At 45.5% G+C, this 22,996-nt stretch overlaps 1 long non-coding RNA gene across 1 annotated transcript; it reads right to left on the bottom strand.

Annotated features, from left to right (window-relative positions):
- Nucleotides 1-6,019: 6,019 nt before the first annotated feature.
- On the bottom strand, nt 6,020-21,472 carry LOC129642005 (uncharacterized). Its single transcript, XR_008709517.1, has 4 exons — nt 21,345-21,472; nt 20,781-20,896; nt 8,623-8,759; nt 6,020-6,254 (listed from the first exon to the last, which is right to left on the bottom strand). It is a non-coding gene; the product is annotated as an uncharacterized LOC129642005 (long non-coding RNA).
- Between the last annotated feature and the right edge of the window lie 1,524 nt (nt 21,473-22,996).

The raw sequence follows: 22,996 nt of genomic DNA, 5'->3' as shown, positions 1-22,996 counted from the left end.
TCAGAAGGAACCTTCAAAACAAGGTGCAATTCTTCTGCTTGCTGTGTGGTCCTTCCTGATTAGACTCCAGGCAGGAAGTCTGCAGACTGCAGCTGTCAAGAGACCCTGCAATCAGATCCTGGTGTCCATAAAAGCCCTGACCCTCACTGGTTCTGTGAGCTATGGCAAGCCACTTAATCTCTCTATGCCTCAGTTTGCCTCCTCTGAAAAATGGGAATGCTGCTTCTGCTAAGTCGCTTCAGTCATGTCCGACTCTGTGAGACCCCATTGACAGATGCCCACCAGGCTCCCCCGTCCCTGGGATTCTCCAGGCAAGAACACTGGAGTGAGTTGCCATTTCCTTCTCCAATGCATGAAAGGGAAAAGTGAAAGGGAAGTCACTCAGTCGTGTCCGACTCTTAGCGACCCCATGGACTGCAGCCTACCAGGCTCCTCCGTCCATGGGATTTTCCAGGCAAGAGTACTGGAGTGGGGTGCCATTGCCTTCTCAGGAAAAATGGGAATAACTCCTGGCTAATTCAAGTGTCATCCTTGGTCCAGCGGCATCAGTATCACTAGAGAACTTGTCAGAAATGCAGATTCTTTGGAAGGACTGATGCTGAAGCTCCAATACTTTGGCCACCTGATGCAAAGAGCCTACTCATTAGAAAGACCCTGATGCTGATAAAGATTGAAGGCAGGAGGAGAAGGGCACGGCAGAGGATGAGATGGCTGGATGACATCACTGACTCAATGAAAATGAGTTTCACCAAACTCCAGGAGATGGTGAAGGACAGGGAAGCCTGGTGTGTTGCCACCCATGGGATCGCATAGAGTCGGACACGACTGAGCAACTGAACAAAAACAACAACAAGTGAAATCTGGTCCCCACGTGACTCTTGTGCACAAGAAAATGTGAGAAGCACTGATCTACATGACGTGGTCTGATAGGGCTTGAAGGAGGAACATCATGACGTGGTCTGATTAGGCTTGAAGGAGGAACATCATACAAAAGACTTTGCCTTGAGTCCAGCACATAGCCAACACTTCATATTTCTCCACACGTATTTCTGAACTATTCATCTGTGTTTTGCTGTTGTTGTTATTGTTTTAATTTATATATATATATATATATATATATTTTTTTTTTTTTTTTTTTTTTGCTGCACCGGATATTCATTGCTGCACTCAGGCTTTTTCCAGTTATGGTGATCAGGGGTTTCTCATTGTGGTGGCTTCTCTTGTTGCAGAGCACAGACTCTAGGCACTCGGGCTTCAGTAGTTGTGGCCTGCGGGCTCTAGAGTGCTGGCTCAGTAGCTCTGGCATGCAGACTTAGTTGCCCTTCAACATGTGGGATCTTCCCAGACCAGGGATTAAACTCGTGTCCCCTGCATTGACAAGCAGATTCTTAACCACTGGACCAGCAGGGAAATCCTCATCTCAGGGTTTAAAAAGTACTTTGCCTTAGTGCTTATTAGAGCAGCCTGAGTTATTCTAAAAGTTTTAGAAAGAGCCTCACAGGAGCTCTAAAACGTAGGTACTATTATTAGCCCCATTTAACTGGGTGAGGAAACCGAGGTTTAAAAATTTTAAGATGCCTGTGAATTCTCTGGCAGTCCAGTGGTTAAGACTATTCACTTTCACTGCCAAGGGCTGAGGTTCAATCCCTGGTCAGGGAACTAAAAATCCCACAAGTTGTGCAGTGTGGTCAAAAAAGGAAAAAAAAAATTTAAGATGCCTGAGATCATACAGGATGTCCACACTCTGGCTCTGTTCCAAAAGGAAAGTAGCAACACAGGACAGTGATGAAATACATGGTCTGTGGCACCTGACGGACCTATGTTCAAATTGGCTGTGTGACTTTGGTAACTTACTCAACCTCTCTGTTCTTAAAACCAGTCTTTGCCCAAACAGGTTTGGCAAGTGCTGGATTTAAGGGGTCTGTTCCTTTGTGAGCTGTTAATGTATGCTCTGAGACTCTTAAGAAGAGGCCATGCTCTCGTTGTTGCTGTTGTTCAGTTGCTAAGCCGCGTCCGAATCTTTGCAACCCCTTGGACTGCAGCACGCCATTTGCCTGTCCCTTACTATTTTCTGGAATGCTCAAATTCAAGTCGATTGAGTCGGTGATGCCATCCAACCATCTCATCCTCTGTCGCCCCTTTCTCTTCCTGCCATCAATCTTCCCCAGCATCAGGGTCTTTTGCAATAAAGGAGCAAAAGTGCCTTTGGCTCATGAAAATTGTGATGTGGCCCTGGGTCTGGGGAACATGCCAGGGAGGTACTGTCTAGTAGAGTCTTTCCCTGAAACTCATGGCCAAGGCTGGCAGGTGACTTCTCCACGCTCATGGATCCCTGTCTTCTTGAGAATCAGGAGGGCTGAACCAAGGGCCCAGGGAGCCAATCGGGGCCTGGGAACAGGCGAGGGGGCCTTTCCCAGCCCTGCCCAGCCTCACAGGATTAGACCAACTGGGTATATTTGATACCTGCCAGATCTCAGCCACCTGGCCTCCTGGCCCTGGAGAGGAGGTGCCAGACACATTTGTGAGCTCGACTCAGAGGCTGCACCAAGGCCAAGGAGTGGCCCCCCACATCTTCCTGATGCCTTGAATGGCCGGCCCATGGCAGGGCACCCCTGGAGGCCGGCAGTGGCTCCTGGTGCTGCTAGCTCTGAGATACCTGCTGCCCACAGGTAAGGGCCTTTGCCTCCTGGTGGAGGAGGGGATATGGGTGCTCGAGAGCCTAGGCTCCTTCCTGGATGGCTTTGAGGGTCAGCTGCACTGGATCTGCCTTTCCAACTTGGTCACCACCCAACTATCACTTCTTCCACGTTTCTAAACATCTCACCCACAGAGACCACTCTTCCTCCCCTTCTCCTCTTTATTTTCCTTCACTCCACCTGACTTCACTTTCCACTGTTATTGATTCAATTTTTTGTCTATCTCCCCCTCTAGCCCATGAGCCCCTTGAGGACAGTGAAATGCTTTGAACTGTTGACAGATTTGTCCTTGGCCATGCCAAGCCCCCTGTAGGCCTTCTGAATAGTTATCTTGTCATCTGGGTCCAGTCTGGCTGGGGGTGGGAAGCACAGCCACTGAAGGCCTGAGTTTGGAGGTTGAATCCCACCTTCCCCAGTCACTGGCTGTGACTCCTGAAGCCACTTGACTTGGCCTTCTGAGGCTCAGTTTTACCTATATGCAAAATGGACACAAAGATGAGAACAGCACTTAGCTTGCAGGGCGTATTGGGAGGATTTGATGGGGTCATGGAGACAATGGCCAGCATGCTTAAAAGGTCAGTAAGCACTGACCATTACTGTTATGAAGTGGGGAGCACACACACAGGTGGGCAGAGGGGCGTGGACGGGACCTTCTCTGCCTGGCACCCAGAAGAAACCACATTTTCTATGCAGGCTTGAGGGGAGGCAGCAAGCAGGATTTATGATAACCAGGAGCTTAGAGATACTGGCTTATCTGATGGCCCCATTTTTGTTTTAATTTTTATTGGCATATAGTTGATTTACAATGTTGTGTTAGTTTCTGCTGTATAGCAAAATGAATCAGTTGTACATATACATATAGCCACATTTTTTTTAGATTCTTTTCCTATATAGGCCATTTCAGAGCATTGAGTAGAGGTCCCTGTGCTCTATTTATACTAGTGTGTATATGTCAACTCCAATCCCTCATTTTACCCTGTGCTGTCCTGTGCTTAGTCGCTCAGTTGTGTCTGACTCTCTGTGACCCCGTGGACTGTAGCCCGCCAGGCTCCTCTGTCCATGGGGATTCTCCAGGCAAGAATGCTGATGTGGGTTGCCATGCCCTCCTCTAGGGGATCTCCCAATCTAGGGATCCAACCCAGGTCTCCTGCATTGCAGGTGGATTCATTACTATCTGAGCCACCAGGGAAGCTCAATTTATCCCTACTCTCCCTTATCCCCTGGTAACCATGAGTTTGTTTTCTACATCTGTGACTCTACTTCTGTTTTGCAAAAAAGTTTATCTGTACACTTTCTTTAGATTCCACATATAAGCGATATCATGTACATCTTTCTTTGTCTGACTTACTTTAGTCAGCGTGACAATCTCTAGGTCCATCTATGTTGCTGCAAATGGCATTATTTCATTCTTTTATGGCTGAGTAATATTCCATTGTATATATGTACCACATCTTCTTTATCCAGTCTTCTATTGATAGACATTTAGATTGCTTCCAAGTCTTGACTATTGTAAACAATGCTGCAATGAACACTGGGGTTCATGTATCTTTGAATTATGGTTTTCTCCAGATATTTGCCTAGGAGTGAAATTGCTGGGTCATATGGTAGTTCTATTTTTAGTTTTTTAAGGAACCTCCATACTGTTCTCCATAGTGGCTGTACCAATTTACATTTCCACGAACAGTGTAGGAGGGGTCCTTTTCTCCATACTCTTTTCAGCATTTATTGTTTATAGATCTTTTTTGATGATGGCAATTCTGACCAGAGTAAAGTGATATTTCATTATATGCTTGATTTGCATTTCTCTAATAATTAGTGATGTTGAGCATCTTTTCATGTGGTCTTCGGCCATCGCTAAATCTTCTTGGAGAAATCTCTGTTTGGATCTTCCGCCCATTTTTAAAGTGGGTTATTTGTTTTTTTTATATTGAGCTGCGTGAGTTGCTTGTAGACTCCATTGTATTGAGGAGAAAACTGAGGTTCAGCGAGGGTCAGGGTTTTCCCAGGGCCATACAGCAGGAGAGGCGGATCCAGTTCCAATACATATACACAATGGAATATTACTCCCAGACTCCTCTCTCTTAACTCGGTCCTACATTCTTTCTGCCTCCCCTGGAAAGGTCACTCAGTCACTCAAAGGGAGTTTATGTGTTGAGTCCCTGCCACGTATCCCTGCAGGCTCTGATGATGCATCAGGGCCATAGCACTCACAGGGAAAGTAGAAGCACAGTAGGGAGAGATGAGGGGTTTGCACTCATTTCCTGGGGCGAATGGCAAAGTACCACTGACTGGAGGCTTAAGCAACAGAAATGTACAGTCTCAGAGTTCTGGAGGCTGGAAGTCTGAGAGCAAGGTGTCTGCAGGGTTCGTTCCTTCTGAGTGCTGTGAAAGGGAATCTTTTTTAGAAAATATTTTATTTTTTTTACTTGGCTGCATCAGGTCTTACTTGTGGCACACAGGATCGTCATTGCAACTCATGGATTCTCTGGCTGTGGCTCTAGGGTTCGGTTGACCCATAGCATATAGGATCTTGGAGCTTCCCTGGTGGCTCAGATGGTAAAGAATCTGCCTGCAATACAGGAGACCTGGGTTTGATCCCTGGGTCGGGGAGATCCCCTGGAGAAGGGAACAGCTACCCACTCCAGTATTCTTCCCTGGAGAATCCCAAGGACAGAGGAGCCTGGCAGACTATAGTCCATGAGGTTGCAAAGAACTGGACACAACTGAGCGACTAACACTTTCACTTTTTACTTCATATGGGATCTTAGTTCCTTGACCAGGGAACTAACCCATGTCCCCAGCATTGCAAGGCAGATTGTTAACCACTGGACCACCAGGGAAGTCCCAGGGAATCTTTTCCATGCCTCTCTCCTAGCTTCTGGTGATTTGCTGGCAACTTTGGCATTCCCTGGCTTCTGGTAGCCTCACTGCGATCTCTGCCTTCATCTTCACATGGTGTTCTGTGTGTGTCTGCCTGTGTCTAAGTTTCTCCTTTCTATAAGGACGCCAGTCACATTGGATTAGAGACCCACGTTGCCAAAATTCAGCTTCTGTACACTGATATTGGATTAAATCTCGGAGAAAGAGTTTTGGGTGAAGTGGAAGATAATCTGTCTGCTAATTCAGGAAATGTAAGAGATGTGGGTTTGATCCCTGGGTCAGGAAGATCCCTTGGAGAAGGGAATGGCTACCCACTTCGGTATTCTCACCGGGAGAACCCCATGGACAGAGGAGCCTGGTGGGCTACAGTCCACGGGGTCACAACATTAGTCAAACATGACTGAGCGTCTGAGCACACAGAAGAGAATAGTTTTATTGCTTTGCCAGGCAAAGGGGCCACAGCAGGCTAATACCCTCAGGACTGTGTCCCATCCTGGAGGGAGTAGTGAGGAATCTTAAAGGAGCAGGATGTGATCAGTTCATAGACATTCTTCTAATTGGTTGGTGATGAGACAACTGGGGGTCAGCACCATCAGCCTTCTGGTTCCAACCGATCTGGGGTCTACATTCACATGGGCAGCAGACAGTTAACTTTCCACCCTGTGGGGCTTTCAGTATCTGCAAAACAGCTCAGAGGACATAGTTCAGAATAATGCCTATAGTCTATGAGGAAGAACTTAAGGTCCTTGACTTTGTTCAGCGGCTAAAGCATTATTATTTTGTCTTGCCTGACTGTTTTCCTTTCCTTCTGCATTTTCTCACTTCTCCGGTTAAATTTACTCTTTGACTGAAGTTTTTCTGCAGATAAAAGACAAGCAGAGGACATGGGTAGGGGTCTATTCTGAAAAGGCCTCACAGGTTTCTGCTTGGTTACACCCACCCTACCACAGTATGACTTCATGCATGCATGCCAAGTCACTTCAGTTATGTCCAACTCTTTCTGACCCCATGGACTGTAGCCTGCCAGGCTCCTCTGTCCATGGGATTCTCCAGGCAAAAATACTGGAGTAGGTTGCCATGCCCTCCTGCAGGGGATCTTCCCGACCCAGGGATCGAACCCACATCTCTTACATGTCCTGCATTGGCAGGTGGGTTCTTTACCACTAGCACCACCTGGAAAACCCATGACCTCATCGTGACTTAACTAATTACATCAGCACCACCCTTATTTCCAAATAATGTCACCATGTGATGTATACTAAGGGTTAGGACTTCACCATAGGAATTTGACACATGTCAAAGAGAGACAATTCACCTTATAACAGAAGAGTCGGGAAATAAAGGTAGCTGAGCTGAGGGTGTGGCGTGGGAAGGGAACTTTCTCCAAAAAGGTAGGGTTACAGATGATCCCCGTTGTCAGAGAGGGTCTTGCGTTGACCTGACCTGAGTCAAGGGGTAGGAACCCCAGCCCCAGGTGGTGAGGTTTAAGCCAAAGGATGTCTGAGTGAGGTTGGAGTCTGCCTACTCATGAACCCCATACCCACATTGCAGAGGGATGTGAAGTGAGATAAAGAAGGAACCTTTACTCCAGTGGTTCTCAGATGGAGGATACCTCAACATCACCTACAGGGCTTATTAAAACACATTTTATGGGGCTTCTCTGGCAGTCCAGTGGTTAAGGATCCACCTTGGAATGCAAGGGACACCAGTTCAACCCCTGATCCAAGAAGATCCCATGCACCCAGGAATGACTGAGACTGCATGCTGCAACTATGGAGCCCACATGCCACAACTACTAAGGCCCGTGCTCCCTAGAGCCTGTGCTCCCTAGAGCCTGTGCTCCACAACAAGGGCAGCCACCACAATGAAAAGCCCTCCTACCAGAACTTCTACTGCTGCTACTGCTAAGTCGCTTCAGTCGTGTCCGACTCTGTGCGACCCCATAGACGGCAGCCCTCCAGGCTCCCCCGCCCCTGGGATTCTCCAGGCAAGAACACTGGAGTGGGTTGCCATTTCCTTCTCCAATGCATGAAAGGGAAAAGTGAAAGTGAAGTCGCTCAGTCGTGTCCGACCCTCAGCGACCCCATGGACTGCAGCCTACCAGGCTCCTCCGTCCATGGGATTTTCCAGGCAAGAGTACTGGAGTGGGATGCCATTACCTTCTCCGATACCAGAACTAGAGAAAGCCAATGTGCAGCAATTAAGACCCAGCATGGCCAAAAATAGAGTAAATAAATAAATATATATATTTTTTTAAATTTTCTGTAAGTCTATCCATGTCATTTGCAAAGCAAAAATAGAGACACAAGACGTAGAGAACAAATACATGGGTACAAAGGGGTGGTGCTGATACAACTGGTCAAATTAGTCCAGGAAACCACATTTTGAGGTTCACTGTTTTACAGCCTGGGTCAATGTCTGCTTTATAAACAGAAGCAATCTTAACTTGGCAAACAAAACAGAAAATGAAAACCAATACCTCAATGAATCTATTCCAGCCAGAAAGCCCATAGAGGCCTTCCTCTGAGACATGGCACTGGCAGAAGAATGCCTGGTATTCTCTGAGTTTTATAATGAAAGCACCCCCTGAGGATTCCAAGGGTCTTGCCCACATAAGAATCATACCTGTGTGTGAAGGGGTAAAGAGTAGGAAAGAGGTGTTGAAATCCAGATTCTTGGTTCCCACTTACTGAACTCAAATTTCCAGGGAAGAAGGGAGGGATAAACTTGGAGTTTGGGCTGACATGTACACAATACTGTATATAAAATACTTCCCTGGTGGCTCAGATGGTAAAGACTCCGTCTGCCAATGCAGGAGACTTGGGTTTGATCCCTGGATTGGGATGACCCCCTGGAGAAGGGAATGGCTATCCACTCCAGTATTCTTGCCTGAAAAACCTCATGGATAGAGGAGCCCAGCAGGATACAGCCCATGGGGTTGCAAAGAGTCAGACATGACTGAGTATGTATGCATGCCAACAACGGGCTCTGAAAGGCTGGCAGAACAATGCCTGGTACTCTGTGAATTTAATAATGGAAACATCACCTGGGGATTCTAAGGATCGAGCAGGATCAGAAGATGCAACCTGAGACTTCTCTGGTGGTCCAGTGGTTGGGATTCACTGCCTCCAATGCAGGGACATGAGTTCAATCCCTGGTCGGGGAACTGGGATCCCACAGGCCCTGCAGAACAGCCAAAAAAAAAGTTGCAGCTCTGGGAAACTATTGGACAAAATTGACTAAGAGTAAAAAGCAGTCTGTGTTGGAAGGACAGGTCAAGCTCAGGACTTGGATGGTGGAATCCATGGCACATGATTTGTAATATCCAAAAGGTGGAACCAACTCAAAAGGTGGAACCAACTCATCTGTCTGTTAACAGATGAGATGAATGGATGTGTATAAAATGCATAAAATACAGAGTGAAATATTAGCAGGGCAGCAATGGAGAAATAGACATAGAGAACAGACTTATGGACACGGGGGGAGGAGAGGAGGGAGAGGGTGAGATGTATGGAGAGAGTAACATGAGATGTACAGAGAGAGAAACTTACAACACCATATAAAATAGGTAGCCAATGGGAATTTGCTGTATCACTCAGGGAACTCAAACAGGGGCTCTGTAACAATCTAGAGGGATGAGATGGGAAGGGAGATGGGAGGGAGGTTCGGGAGGAAGGGGACATGGGTGTACCTCTGGCTGATTCTTGTTGATGCTTGACAGAAAACCACAAAATTCTGCAAAGCAATTATCCTTCAATTAAAAAATTAATTAAAAATAAAATATACAAAATACAGAATGGAATATTAGTCCTGTAAAAGGAAGAAAATTATGACACAGGCTACAGCATGAGGACATTATGCTGAGTGAAATAATTCAGACATGAAAGGACAAATATTATATAATTCAAATTATAGGAGGTTCGTAGAAGAGTCAAATTCACAGAGATTAAAAAGTAGGATGGTGGGTTCCAGGGGCTAGGGGAGGAGGATGGAAAGTTACTGTTTAATGGGGACAGAGTTTCAGTTTGGGGAGATGGCATGCACCTGGAGATGGACGGTGGTAATGGTTGCATAGCTACATGAATGTACTTAATGCCATGAACTGTGTACCTAAAAAAGATCGACAGCAAATTTCATGTTGTATGGATTTTACCACAATTTAAAAATAAATAAATAAAAAGGAATAAACCCAGTGCCTGCGCCCCAGACAAGACAAAATATTAGCTTTTATTGAGAATGTGGACACCATTTGTTATTAGCACCTGGGTTTGACATGGTGCTGACCCAATGAGGATGAACCATCCTGAAAGCATGCTGGTGATTATGTGTGTGTGTTAGTTGCTCAGTCATGTCCAATTCTTTGCGACCCCAAGAACTGCAGCCCACCAGGCTCCCTTGTCCATGAGATTCTCCAGCCAAGAACACTGGAGTGGGTAGCCATTCCCTTCTTCAGGGGGTTTTCCCGACCCAGGGACTGAACCTGGGTCTCCTGCATCGCAGGTGGATTCTTTACCATCTGAGCCATCAGAGAAGTCCCGATGATTATTATAGACTAAAATCACTTGCTTTGTGCTGGGATTTGTGCTAAGCCTTTGCCCCATAAGTCCTGGTAACAACCCTCTGAAATAAGTGGTGTTATTCATAGCTCTAATTTACCAAAAGGGAAACTCAGACACACAGATGTTGAATGCTTTGTCCAGGCCACACAAGATTCACACCCAGAATTGATAGCATAGTCTCCTGTGTGTATGCACTCAGTCACTTCAGTCCTGTCCAACTCTGCGCAACCCCAAAGACTGTAGCCACCCAGGCTCCTCTGTCCTTGGAATTCTCCAGGCAAGAATACTGAAATGGGTTGCCATTTCCTCCTCCAGGGGATCTTCCCAACCCAGGGATTGAACCTGTGTCTCCTACACTACAGGTGGATTCTTGAACTGCTGAGCCAGTGGGGAAGCCCAGAAGAGTTTGCTATGTCACTATAAAATTATAACAGTAAACTAAACCATCTCAGACTTCCTGGAACTCTTAGACTGGCTATGTAAATTAGAAAAAAAAGTAGGACGTGACATGCACATGTTGGGGAAATATAATTAAAACCATGAAACCACAAGCATTAACATGGTGTGCTTCACAGGCAATTTGCTGAGAGATTGCCAGACGGAAAGAAAGTTTACCCTTTTCCACAGCGGAGCTGCTACAACCTATTACACACATATTTACAAGATAAAGGATAATTCATCCTCAAATCAGAGGACTTGACAGCACCAGTTATCATAGCCAGGTCATCTGAGATTCACCCTGGGAACTGGAGTGACCATTGCTGTTGGTTAATTGGCTTTGTTCACAACAAAACCAAATTTCTCATCTCTCTGTGATGGAGGTAGTTTTGCAACCTAGAGCAAGGCCCTGGCTAAAGTTAGCCTCCTGCCCTCCCACAGAAACTGGGAGATTGGGAAACTTAAGTCTAATTTTTCATTTTTATTTGTCCTTTCACAGACAAGCCCTGGATGTAGAGTCAAAGGGAGCAGAGAGAAGAGGTTGGGGTGGGGTTTTTTGTTATTGAGAGGATTACAAAGAATTCACAAGAACTGGATCTTTATTTGCTTGATTATTTAGTTTTGTCTTTGGGCTTTCCTGGTGGCTCAGACCGTAAAGAATTTGCCTGCAGTGAAGGACACCGGGGTTCAATCCCTGGGTCAGGAAGATCCCCTGGAGAAAGGAATGGCTACTCACTCCAGTATTCTTGCCTGGAGAATTACAAGGGCAGAGGAGCCAGTTCTCGTTGCTGCACGTGGGCTTTCTCTAATTGTGGCGAGCAGAGCTACTTACTAGTTGCCATGTGTAGGCTTCTCATCGGAGCGGCTTCTCTTGTTGCCGAGTACAGACTCTAGAACGCACAGGCTTCAGTAGCTGTGGCACATGGGCTAAGTGGCTCCGACTCATGTAGAATCTTCCCAGACCCGCAAGATTCTATGTGCCTTCCCCTGCATTGACAGGCTGATTCTCATCCGTTGCACCACCAGGGAAGTCCAAGAACTGGGTGTTAATAGGAACAAGAATGAGAAGGTCCTGCAGTGAGGGCGATTGAGGCATGAATAAAGACCAAGAGGGACTGAAAGCCCATCTCCCATTCCCTTGCTTATGCTCCCAGACTCCTCTCCTCAGGGTAAAATCCTTACTCCCCATGTGGCCTAAAACCCCTGCTTTCTGCCTTCTGCCTCTTAGCCCCTTCCTCCAGCTACACTGGCCTCTGCTGTTTCTGAAGAAGTTGGGCCCCCAGGGCCTTTGCACTTGCTATTTGTTCTGCCCAAGTGTTCTCTTTGTTGCTGTCCCCAAGGCTGGCTCCTTTTCATCATTCACGGTGTGACCAGCTCCTCTTAGAAAAAGAAATCAGGAAATACTCTGTTTTAGAATCCCCAGCGCATTGAAATTCCTGAAAATACTTTGCTGAATAATTATGTTTCCCTGCCTAGACTATATGTTTCATGACAGTGGCACCCATATGGAGCCCCACAGCCTAGATTGGAATTCCCGCTCAGATGTGTGGCATGGTGACTCTCAGAACCTCTGTTTCTTCCTCCATAAGAAGGGGAACATAGCAGAGTTCTAATAAGGATTAAATAAATAACTCTTAAAACATGAAGGGGACACTGAATAGAGACTATATGTACAAGTGTTTGCAGGTTTTGGTGTTATTATAGCAATAATACTTTAATCCTTAGGTTCTAGCATAGAATTTAGCCTACACTAGACACAGTACATATTTATTGGATGGATACACAGATGGGCTGCAGGGTTTTGAGCAGAGAAGAAAAGTGACAAGCCTTTTCTGAGCTCTAGATGTGGCTTATAACAAAACAGAGAGCCTGGCTGGGGGCTGGTAGCATAGTTCGCCAGCCTCCAAGCTCCCTACTTCAGAGCTCATTGCGTGCATGTCTGCTCAACAGTGTCTGCCTCTCTGGATCCCCATGGACTCTACCTGCCAGGTTCCTCTGGCCATGGGATTTTCCAGGCAAGAATACTGGAGTGGGTTACCATGCCCTCCTTCAGGGGATCTTCCCAACCCAGGGATCGCACCCACATCTCTTGTATCTCCTGATTGGCAGGTGGGTTCTTTACCACTAGTGCCACTGGGGAAGCCCCTTTCGGAACTCAAATGTCAGATAAAACAAATGGGAGAGAAATGAGATAAGTAAACGTGGTCATGCCTGTCTTTGAGGAAGTGGAATCATTAAAACCAAGTTTCATTTTAATTTTTAAAAATATTTTTATTTATTTATTTGGCTAGTTGTGGTATGTGGGATTTTGTTTCCAGACCAGGAATGGAACCCGTGCCCCCTGCATTGGAAGCATGGAATCTTTACCACTGGACCACCAGGGAAATCCCTCAAGTAGTCACTTAGTCATGTCTCTTTGCCTGACTATTTTTGATCTAATGGATTGTAGCCCACCAGGTCCCATTCCCTTCTCCAGAGGATCTTCCCAATCCAGGGACCACACCTGGGACTTCTGCATTGCAGGCAGATTCTTTACCATCTGAGCCACAGCGAAGTCCCCCAAGTTTCTTTTTAACTCAGTTCCAAGCAGCCCCAGGAGAGAGCACAGCCCTTGGCTCAAAGCCAGAACATTTCTATCTTCAAGTTTCTATTTGTTCCAACTCTTTTTTTTTTTTTTTTTTTTTTTTTTTTGTTCTCTGCAATCTTTGAAAGAAAAATAAAAGTGCAAAGCAGAGGACACCTCCCACCCACCCCATCTATATTGCTTTGTTTCTTCCCCCGGGGTTGCTTTTGTGTTCTCACAGAAGGAAGTTATCTGGAGGTTTCCTTCTGTGCTGTAAGCCTCCTGACTGATCCTGTTTGGTGAGGATTAAAGAATGTCAGAACTGCTCTGCTCAAGTCTCCCCAAGGCTTGCCAGGAAGTCATTCATAGATTCCAGGCCTCCCAGCAGTTTCAGAGCTCAAATGTCAGTGAAAATGAAGAGAGAACAGAAGGGCATAAATGAGAGGTTATGCTCTTCCCCTTTCTACCTTCCACTCTGGGTGACACATGTGAGGCGTGGAAGATTTAAGAGGAGAGATGGAGCGACAAAGAGAGATGGCAGGCAGGAGGTGGGGAGGGAGAGAGAAAGTTAGGTGCCTGTTTTTCTGCATTTCTGTTCGCAGCGGACTTACGTTTGTTTCTTTCTTGAAAGAATTTGGGGAAAAGCAAGGAGGTTAAGAAAATAAAGTATTTAAGCAAGTATCGGTTCAGAGGGAGAGCGGGCAGACAGGTGAGGAATTGCTGCCCTGGTTTTCTTGGCGGAGAGGCAGGTATGAGGAGCATACAAATAAAGGGGAAGGAAGAGTGTGGGGGTCGTCTTCCCTGGTTTTCATCCCAGCTCCATTTTCCCACCGGGAGGAGAGATTTTTGTCCTTACTTGGCTTAGATCAGAGGTGTCGTGCCGTCTCATGCTCGTTGGTCTGCAAGGCTAATTTTATTTTTGTTTTAGTCACTAAGTTGTGTCCGACTCTTTGTGACCCCATGGACCATAGCCCACCAGGCTTCTCTGTCCATGGGATTTCTCAGGCAAGAAGACTGGAGTGGGTTACTATTCTCTTCTCTAGGGGATCTTCAAACCCGCTTCTCCTGCATTGGCAGGCGGATTCTTTACCTCTGAGCCACCAGGGAAGCCCACACAATTTTATTGTAATGAGAGCATAATGAACAAGAGGTTACTTTCAGATGCAGGAGATTCCTGCCTTTCCGCACCGGTCTTGGTCCGCTTCCAGAGCGGAAATGCTAATCACCCAAAATGTGTGGTTTCCGGTCAGTCTGGAGGCTCCTGCTTTCTTTTGTCTGCCTGTGGACCCCACTGTTTCCAAGACGTGGGATTTCCTGCCACCTGGCCCCTACCGCCATTTCTCTGCCCATCCCTAGCTCCCGGCCTGCTGTTACATTTCTGTCCCATCTATCGAGTGCCTGCTTTGTGACTATCACCGTTGCAGAAACCAGTACTCGAGAAAGCAAGCACCACACTCGGAGAGTTGCAGAACTCAGGTTTATTACACCGGCGGCCCAGAGGAGTTAACACTCCAAGCTCTGAGCCCAGAGCAAAGGGGTTACCGAGTTTTTATAGACAGACTATAGTGGGTAACACTGACTGTTAATAGGCTGGTTTAAACCCAGGGGTTTCCTGCGCAGTCAGGATGGGGAAGGAGATGCCTGACCTTTACATGGACAGGCGTGATTAAGCAGGTTTGCAGGGGCTGGGCAATTGCAAAGAGCAGGACAAGGGCAAGTGAGATAAGCTCCAGTTCCCCACTTTCTGAGACTACATGACCTACGTGACCCAGACTTTGCAAGGGGCAAGCTGAGTTACAGAGGCAGAAGGAGCAGGAAGTTATGTAAAAGTTTAACTCTTCCTCATCATCACAAAACAGGGCGCTTGGACATGCAACAAATGTTTATTGCATGAAGGATCAAATCGGCATTTGAAATGAGGCATTCAAATTGAGGGTGCTCAAGCATACTGAATGCCTGGAAACTTGCAAAACAATTCTACGTCACCACTCCACCCCAGATTGGTATTTTTCTTTAAAAAAAAAAAAAAAGCTTTCACAGGACTCAGCCCTGTGCTCTGTGAAGACCTAGTTGGGGGGACGGGGTGGAGGTAGGAGGGAGGCTCAAGAGGGAGGGAATATATGTATACATATAGTTGATTCACTTTGTACAGCAGAAACTAACACAGCATTGTAAAGCAATTATACTCCCTTTTTTTTTAAGGATAATTTTCACACTGTTAAAAAAAAAAAAAAAAACAAGCTTTCACAGGAGATTTTAATGAATGGCAAAGATGGAGAACAATCGATTGAAATAAAAAGCCCCACTGCTTGTGGGATTGAACCCGGACTCTCAGCAGTGAGAGCAGGGAGTCCTAACCACTGAACCACCAGGGAATTAAAACCAAAAGTTTTGAAATGATGGCCTAGGGCTTGACTCAAGCCCAAGGATGACATGTTTGTTTTGCTGCAAAGTGTCTCAAAAATATTTTCATTCCTTGATGTTTCAAAATCCAGTAGTTCATAAAGTTTCCAGGTTTCCAACTTTCTTTTTTAAAGTTTGAAGTTTCAGCCATCATAGGGGTACCTCCCAGCAGAAGCAGAGCAACATCTGTTCCTTTAAATGGAGCAGGAGGAGGTTTTCAATTTGCCAGAGTCCCCACCACTTGCAGGAGGAGAAGGGGACAACAGAGGCTGAGATGGTTGGATGGCATCATCGACTCAATGGACATGAGTTTGGGAGATGGTGAAGGACAAGGAAGCCTGGCATGCTGCAGTCCATGAGGTCGCAAAGAGTCAGACACGACTGAGTGACTGGACAATAACCACTACCACTTGCTGTTGCTTCCAAGATGCTGAGTTGAGGGACCCAATTCTCCTTTTCACAGTTGCACTTCTGGTTCTTAGAATAAAATTTACCAGAAGGTGATACATTAATCTAAGAGTTAGCATCTCCAAATCAAGTGGGAAGTGAGGGCCTCATATTCCCAGGAATACAGGAAGAAGTATTTCTTTACAGAAGTCAAGATTATTCCTCTGCATTTGTTATATAAAGAATGTTTGGGGGCAGCTGTTCCCAACCTTTTCAGCACCAGGGACTGATTTCATGGAAGACAATTTTTCCATGGGCCAGGGAGCATGGGGAGGATGGTTTCAGGATGATTCAAGCTCATTACATTTGTTGTGTACTTTATTTCTAATCTAACGCTGCCACTGATGTAACTGGAAGTACCAGTCTGTGGTCTGGAGGTTGGGGATCCCTGCTTTTGGAAATTCCCTGGAGGTCCAGTGGTTAGGATTTGGTGCTTTCACTGCCGGGGCCCAAGTTCAATCCCTGATCAGGGAACTAAGATTCCCTGTAAACTGAGCAGCATAGCCAAAAAAAAAAAAAAAGTATGCTTTTCTTACAGCCAGTTTGTTCAATCACAGACACTATGTCAGGAGGTGAAGTGTGGTAGTTGAGGAAAGGGTCCCAAAGTGTACTTCTCAATATGATAGCTTCTAGTCACACGTCAATGTTTTTATTTGATTTAACAAAAATCTCAGATTTTGGAAGTTCTGTTTAGGGTTTTCCTGATAGTTCAGTTGGTAAAGAATCTGCCTGCAATTCAGGAGACCCGGTTCAATTCCTGGGTTGGGAAGATCCTCTGAAGAAGGGATAGGCTACCCACGCCAGTATTTTTGGGCTTCCCTTGTGGCTCAGCTGGCAAAGAATCCGCCTGCAATGCAGGAGACCTGGGTTCGATCCCTGGGTTGGGAAGATCCACTAGAGAAGGGAAAGGCTACCCACTCCAATATTCTGGCCTGGAGAATTCCATGGACTGTATAGTCCATGGGGTCGCAAAGAGTTGGACATGACTGAGGGACTTTCACTTTTCATTTCAGATAAAAATAACAGTTAAGTGCCTAAGCCATAGTGGCCACTTTTATTTTTTAAGATTTTTTTTAATGTGGATCATTTTTAAAGTTTTTATCGAATTTGTTACAATATTGTTTCTGTTTTATGTTTTGGTTTTTCAGCCTCAAAACATGTGGGATCTTAGCTACCTGATCAGGGATCGAACCGGCACTCCCTGCATTGGAAGGCAAAGTCCCATATTATACAATTATGTATTACTATATAGAATTATATTACAAATTTATTATTATAATTATATGATAACATAACATTAATTAACATCTTTTAAACATTAACATTTTATTTATTGTACTATAACAATTATGTATTGTTATATATTATTTTAATATATTCTGTATAATTATAATTACATAATCTATCATATAACATTACCATTTTATTTATTGTACTGTAACAATTATGTATTGTTATATATTATTGTTAATATACTCTGTATAATAATAATTACATAATCTATTATATACATATATAATATTAGCATCTATTATTAACATAAATATTATTATTTATTTTACTATAATAATTGTTACTAGACCTCCCTATTGGAGAAGGCAATGGCACCCCACTCCAGTACTCTTGACTGGAAAATCCCATGGACGGAGGAGCCTGGTAGGCTGCAGACCATGGGGTCGTGAAGAGTCGGACACAACTGAGCAACTTCACTTTCACTTTTCCCTTTCATGCATTGGAGAAGGAAATGGCAACCCACTCCAGTGTTCTTGCCTGGAGAATCCCAGGGACCGGGGAGCCTAGTGGGCCGCCGTCTATGGGGTCGCACAGAGTCGGACACGACTGAAGCGACTTAGCAGCAGACCTCCCTAATCCAGACAAGCTTCCCATCTCTTTTTACTCTTCATTCATAAAGTACCTCATTTGTAAAGTACATGTTATCCACTCTGTACTACATATGAAGAAACTGAAGCTCAGAGAGGTTTTGTCATTTGCTCATTCAACATTTGCTCAGGTCAACAACATTCACAGGTATAAACTGGGATACAGTCCAAGACTGTTCAATTGCAATAAGCACCAGCCTGAGGATTTGGAGGCTTCCTTTAGAGGGCAATGTAGTTCTTTAAAAAGCATCTAATTTGAGACAGCCTGCCCTTTAGCTTAAACCAGTCAAAATATGTGTGTGTGTGCTCAGTCACATTGTACTCTGCGACCCCATGGACTGTAGCCTGCCTCACTCCACTGTCCAAGGGATTCTTCAGGCAAGAATACTGGAGCGGTTAACCCTTCACCTCTCCAGGGAATCTTCCCAACCCAGGGATGAAACCCTCATCTCTTGTATTAGCAGACAGATTCTTTACCACTGTGCCAGCTGAGAAGCCCCCATGCTAATCAAAATAGCAGCCCACAGCTATGTAGCAAAAACCATGTGCTGGAACCATCGCTCATGGTCTTTCTCACAAAGTCCTTATGAGAATATTTTGAGGAAGATTTTATTATCATCATTGCCACTTTACAGATGAAGAAACTGTGGCTCAGAGAAGCCCATACAGCTGACTGGTGGTAGAATTGAGATGGCATAGCTGTTATGATTATTGATTATATACATCATTATAATTATTAGCCATATTTATTTTTATTTATTTGGCTGCACCAGGTCTTAGTTGCAACATGCAGGATCTTCACTATTTGCTGCAATATGTGGAAAATCTTTAGTTATGGCATGTAGGATCTAGTTGCCTGCCCAGGAATAGAACCCAGACTTCCTGCATTGGGAGCGTAGATTCTGAGCCACTGGACCACCAGGGAAGTCACTATTAATTGTATTTAGATAAGAATTATTATTGCAATAGTTCATTTCCCCATTTGCTTGATATTTACAGTGTGACTCATTGTGTTGAGAGCTTTACATTAATAATCTCACTTAATACTCTCAACAGCCATATGATAGCAGAATTTCTACCTGTGTGGGTTTGGTAGTTGAGGTAACCGGGGCTCAGAAGGATTAAACAACTTGCCAAGAGACACAACTTGCCAAGAGACACCTTTTGCCAAGGTGACAAAGGTAGGGTCTGAAGGTCCTGGGGTGGTGAGGCAGGGGTTCCAGATCCACATCCCTCTTCTGCAGGAGATGAAAGATAAGGGAGGACATTGGGGGATGGCTAAGAGGAGAGGAAGGGCTTCGCAGGTGACTCAGTGGTAAAGAATCCGCCTGCCAATGCAGTAGACACGGGTTTGATCCCTGGATCAGGAAGACTCCCATGGAGAAGGAAGTGACAACCCAATCCAGTATTCTTGCCTAGAAAACCCCATGGACAGAGGAGCCTGGTGGGCTTCAGTCCATGAAGTGGCAAAAGAATCAGACATGACTTAGCAACTATACAACAAGAAGAAAAGGAAGGGAAATATATGTCTGAGGTGAGGGGGAGAGAGAGGACAGGAGAGAAGGATTTGAGAAGAAGGTTTTTCCCATCACTTATTCATGTCACCTACATTCACTGAGCACCTACTGTGTGGTAGGCACCGCTCTGGAAATACAGTGATGAGCAAAATGGACCTTGCAGGGGCTGTCCTAGAGCTGAGAAAGGGCCGGGACAAAGAAGCAAGGAAATGTATCACATCTCGTGGTACTAATGCTGTGAGAAGAAAGAGAAGAAATGGTAGGTGATAGGCATTGCGGGGTAGGGGTGGGTCTTGAAGAGGCGACATCTGAGAGGAGGACTCACAGGGCTGAGAATGGAGTCATACATGTCGTGGTCTGTGTGTGGGATGGAAAAGAATTTCCAGGCATGAGACAGAACGAGAAGAGGACAGAGTTTGTTAGAACAGGAGATGATGTTAGAACAGCAGGCCAGCTCAGGGAGAGTCTACCTCTTTTGTGGGCCAATAGCCAATTTTTATAGCCTTAAGACAAAATTCCTGCTGGGACGGTGGCATTAGGTGATTGGTTAGGATGTTGTAGAGTCGTGTGTGTGTGTGTGTGTGTGTGTGTGTGTTCAGTTCTATCTGATTGCAATCCCATGGACTGTAGCCCATCAGGCTCCTCTGCCTATGGAATTTTCCAGGCAAGAATACTGGAGTGGGTTGCCATTTCCTTTTCCAGGGAATTTTCCCGACCCAGGGATCTAATCCACATCTCTTGTGTCTCCTACAATGGCAGGTGGATTCTTTACCATTAGTGCCATCTGGGAAGCCCATTATATAGTGGTTAATATATATGGAGTCAGGGAGCTGGTTGGTTTAGGTTGGGGGGTTCATGGCATTGGTTGCTACGGGACTCCATCAGTTCTGAAGATGACCTTGATACAGGGCTCCACCTGTGACCTTGGTGTGCATGTGTACGTGTGTGCGTGTGTACTAAGTCACTTCAGCTGCGTCTATGTGACCTTATGGACTATAGCTCACCAGGCTCCTGTGTCCATGGGATTCTCCAGGCAAGATTACTAGAGTGGGTGGCTGTGCCCTCCTCCAGGGGTTCTTCCAGACCCAGGGATCAAACCCTCATCTCTTACATCTAACTTGCATTGGCAGCCAGTTTCTTTACCACTAGCACCACCTGGGAAGCCCAAGACCTTGATATAGGTCTCCACAATGTGGATATTTGGCAAAAAAATAAATGATGTTCCAGGCGGTGGAAACAACAAGTGCAAGGGCCCTGAGGCAGAAGTGAGTCTGGAAAGTGAGAAAGATAACTGCAGCTCCCCTTTACTGAGTGCTCATTATGGTTGGGCCGTGCACAGGAAGATATTAATGCATGTAATGCCCTCTCTAGCCCAACAGTGTGGTAGCCATGCTTACCTGCATTTTCCAGATGAGTTAACTGAGTCCGAGCACATAAGAAATATATCCAAGTTAACAGCCTCTTTCTGGTTCAACGAAACAGACAGGATCTTCTTGTTCCTGGAGCTGAAATTCTGGAAGCAGGTACGGACATTAAACAAAGATGCAAGGGCTTCCCTGGTGGTCCAGTAGCTAAGACTCCTGTGCCCCCAGTGCATGGGGCCGGTGTTCGATCCTTGGTCAGGGAACTAGATCCCGCATGCCATAACTGAGAGTTCACACGCTGCAACTAAAGATCACACGGGCCACCACGAAGACCTGGCACAGCCAAATAAATAAATATTTTTAAAAGATGCAAAATATAGAATATCAGGTAGAACTTTTTATCTGAGTAACAGGAAAAAAGTGGAATGAAACCAGCCGGGAATGTATTTGAAGCAGATGGGTTGGAAATAGAATCACAGAGTCACTGGATTTCTGGTATCTCTTGTCTTAAAGTCTTCCGTTGGTGGGTTCAAGCTCCTGGAGGGAGGAAATGACAGATCTAGTCCTTAGAGTGAAGGCTGTTTTCCACCTGGGTACCTTGATTGAGGTCTCTGAAATTGAAACATCCTTTCTTTCCAGTCCTGAACCAACTTCTCAACTTGATGGGAGCAGCTTTCTCTCTCTCTCTCTCTCTCTCGACAGCTTGCCTGGCACCCCCGGGCTCCTCTCTGATGGATCTTGTGGTTTTTAGCGGCTGCATCAGCAACGTGGATCTATTTGCCACAGCGGTGCAGTCCACTAAGGTAGCCGCTAGTTTCCCATGGCCACTGAGCACTTGATATGTAGTTGGTCCAAAATGAACATAAGATGAAGGCTTAGTTTAACAATAAAATAGAATAAGAGAATGCAAGATTTCTCATTACTGTTTTTCAACATTGATTATAAGTCAAAAATGCTGGGTTCAATAAAACACATAGTTAGAACTAATATCATCTGTTTCTCCTTTAAAACTATTTATTTGTTCATTTTTTTGGCTTCTCTGAGTCTTAGTTATGGCATGGAGGAACTTTTAGTTGTGGCGTGTGGTATCTAGCTCCCTGACTGGGTATGGAACCTGGGCCCCCTGCACTGGGAGTACAGAGTCTTAGCCACTGGACCATCAGGGAAGTCCCCATTTTTACTTTTATTTTAAAGCATAGATGATAGTGATAAAGGTTCTCTCCTTAAGCAAACTTTAGTCAGGCTCTTTTGAGTCTTTTTAATTAATTAATTTATTTGACTGCTCCAGGTCTTATTTGCAACATGTGGGATCTTTAGTTTCAGCCTTCAAACTCTTAGCTGTGGTGTGTGGGATCTAGTTCCCTGACGAGGGCTTGAACTTCAGTCTCCTGCATTGGGAGTGGGGAGTGTTATCTACTGGACCATTAGGGAAGTCCCTAAGTCATCTTTTTTTTTTTTTTTTAATAATTTATTTATTTTATTTTTGGTTGTGCTGAGTCTTCATTGCTGTGCCTGGGCTTTCTCTAGTTGTGGAGAGCAGGGCCTACACCCTAGCTGAGATACATGGGCATCTCATTGTGGTAACTTCTCTTGTTGCAGAGAACAAGCTCTAAGATGCAGGGGCTTCAGTTCTTATGGCACGTGGGCTCAGTAGTTGTGGCTCCTGGGCTGTAGAGCACAGGCTCAATAGTTGAGGCACATCTGTGCTAGTTGCCCTCCAGCAAGTGGGATCTTCCCAGCCCAGGAATCAAACCTCTGTCCCCTGCATTGGCAGGGGGATTCTTATCTGAATCTTCTTATTTAGTAGACCTTGAACTTGGCTTTCTGTTTCCATTCTATCCTTGTCAAGGCTGCCTAGCCCAGTCTTGGCAAAACTCTGACCAAGGTGATTTATCAAGAATCCACTCATCCATTATAACTGATCATTCCTGAATATCTGGTCAACTTCCTGATCCCTCACTTTTGTTGTACAAATCTTTGACCTGCTGCTGCTACTGCTGTTAAGTTGCTTCAGTCATGTCTGACCCTGTGCAACCCCATAGATGGCAGCCCATCAGGCTGCCCCGTCCCTGGGATTCTCCAGGCAAGAACACTGGAGTGGGTTGCCATTTCCTTCTCCAATGCATGAAAGTGAAAAGTGAAAGTGAAGTCGCTCAGTCGTGTCCGACTCTTAGCGACCTCATGGACTGCAGCCTACCAGGCTCCTCCGTCCATGGGATTTTCCAGGCAAGAGTACTGGAGTGGGATGC

Source organism: Bubalus kerabau, chromosome 1, assembly GCF_029407905.1.
Source record: "Bubalus kerabau isolate K-KA32 ecotype Philippines breed swamp buffalo chromosome 1, PCC_UOA_SB_1v2, whole genome shotgun sequence".
NCBI lineage: Eukaryota > Metazoa > Chordata > Mammalia > Artiodactyla > Bovidae > Bubalus > Bubalus kerabau.
Note: the sequence above shows the minus strand (reverse complement) of the source record. Positions and strands in the feature narration are given on the sequence as shown.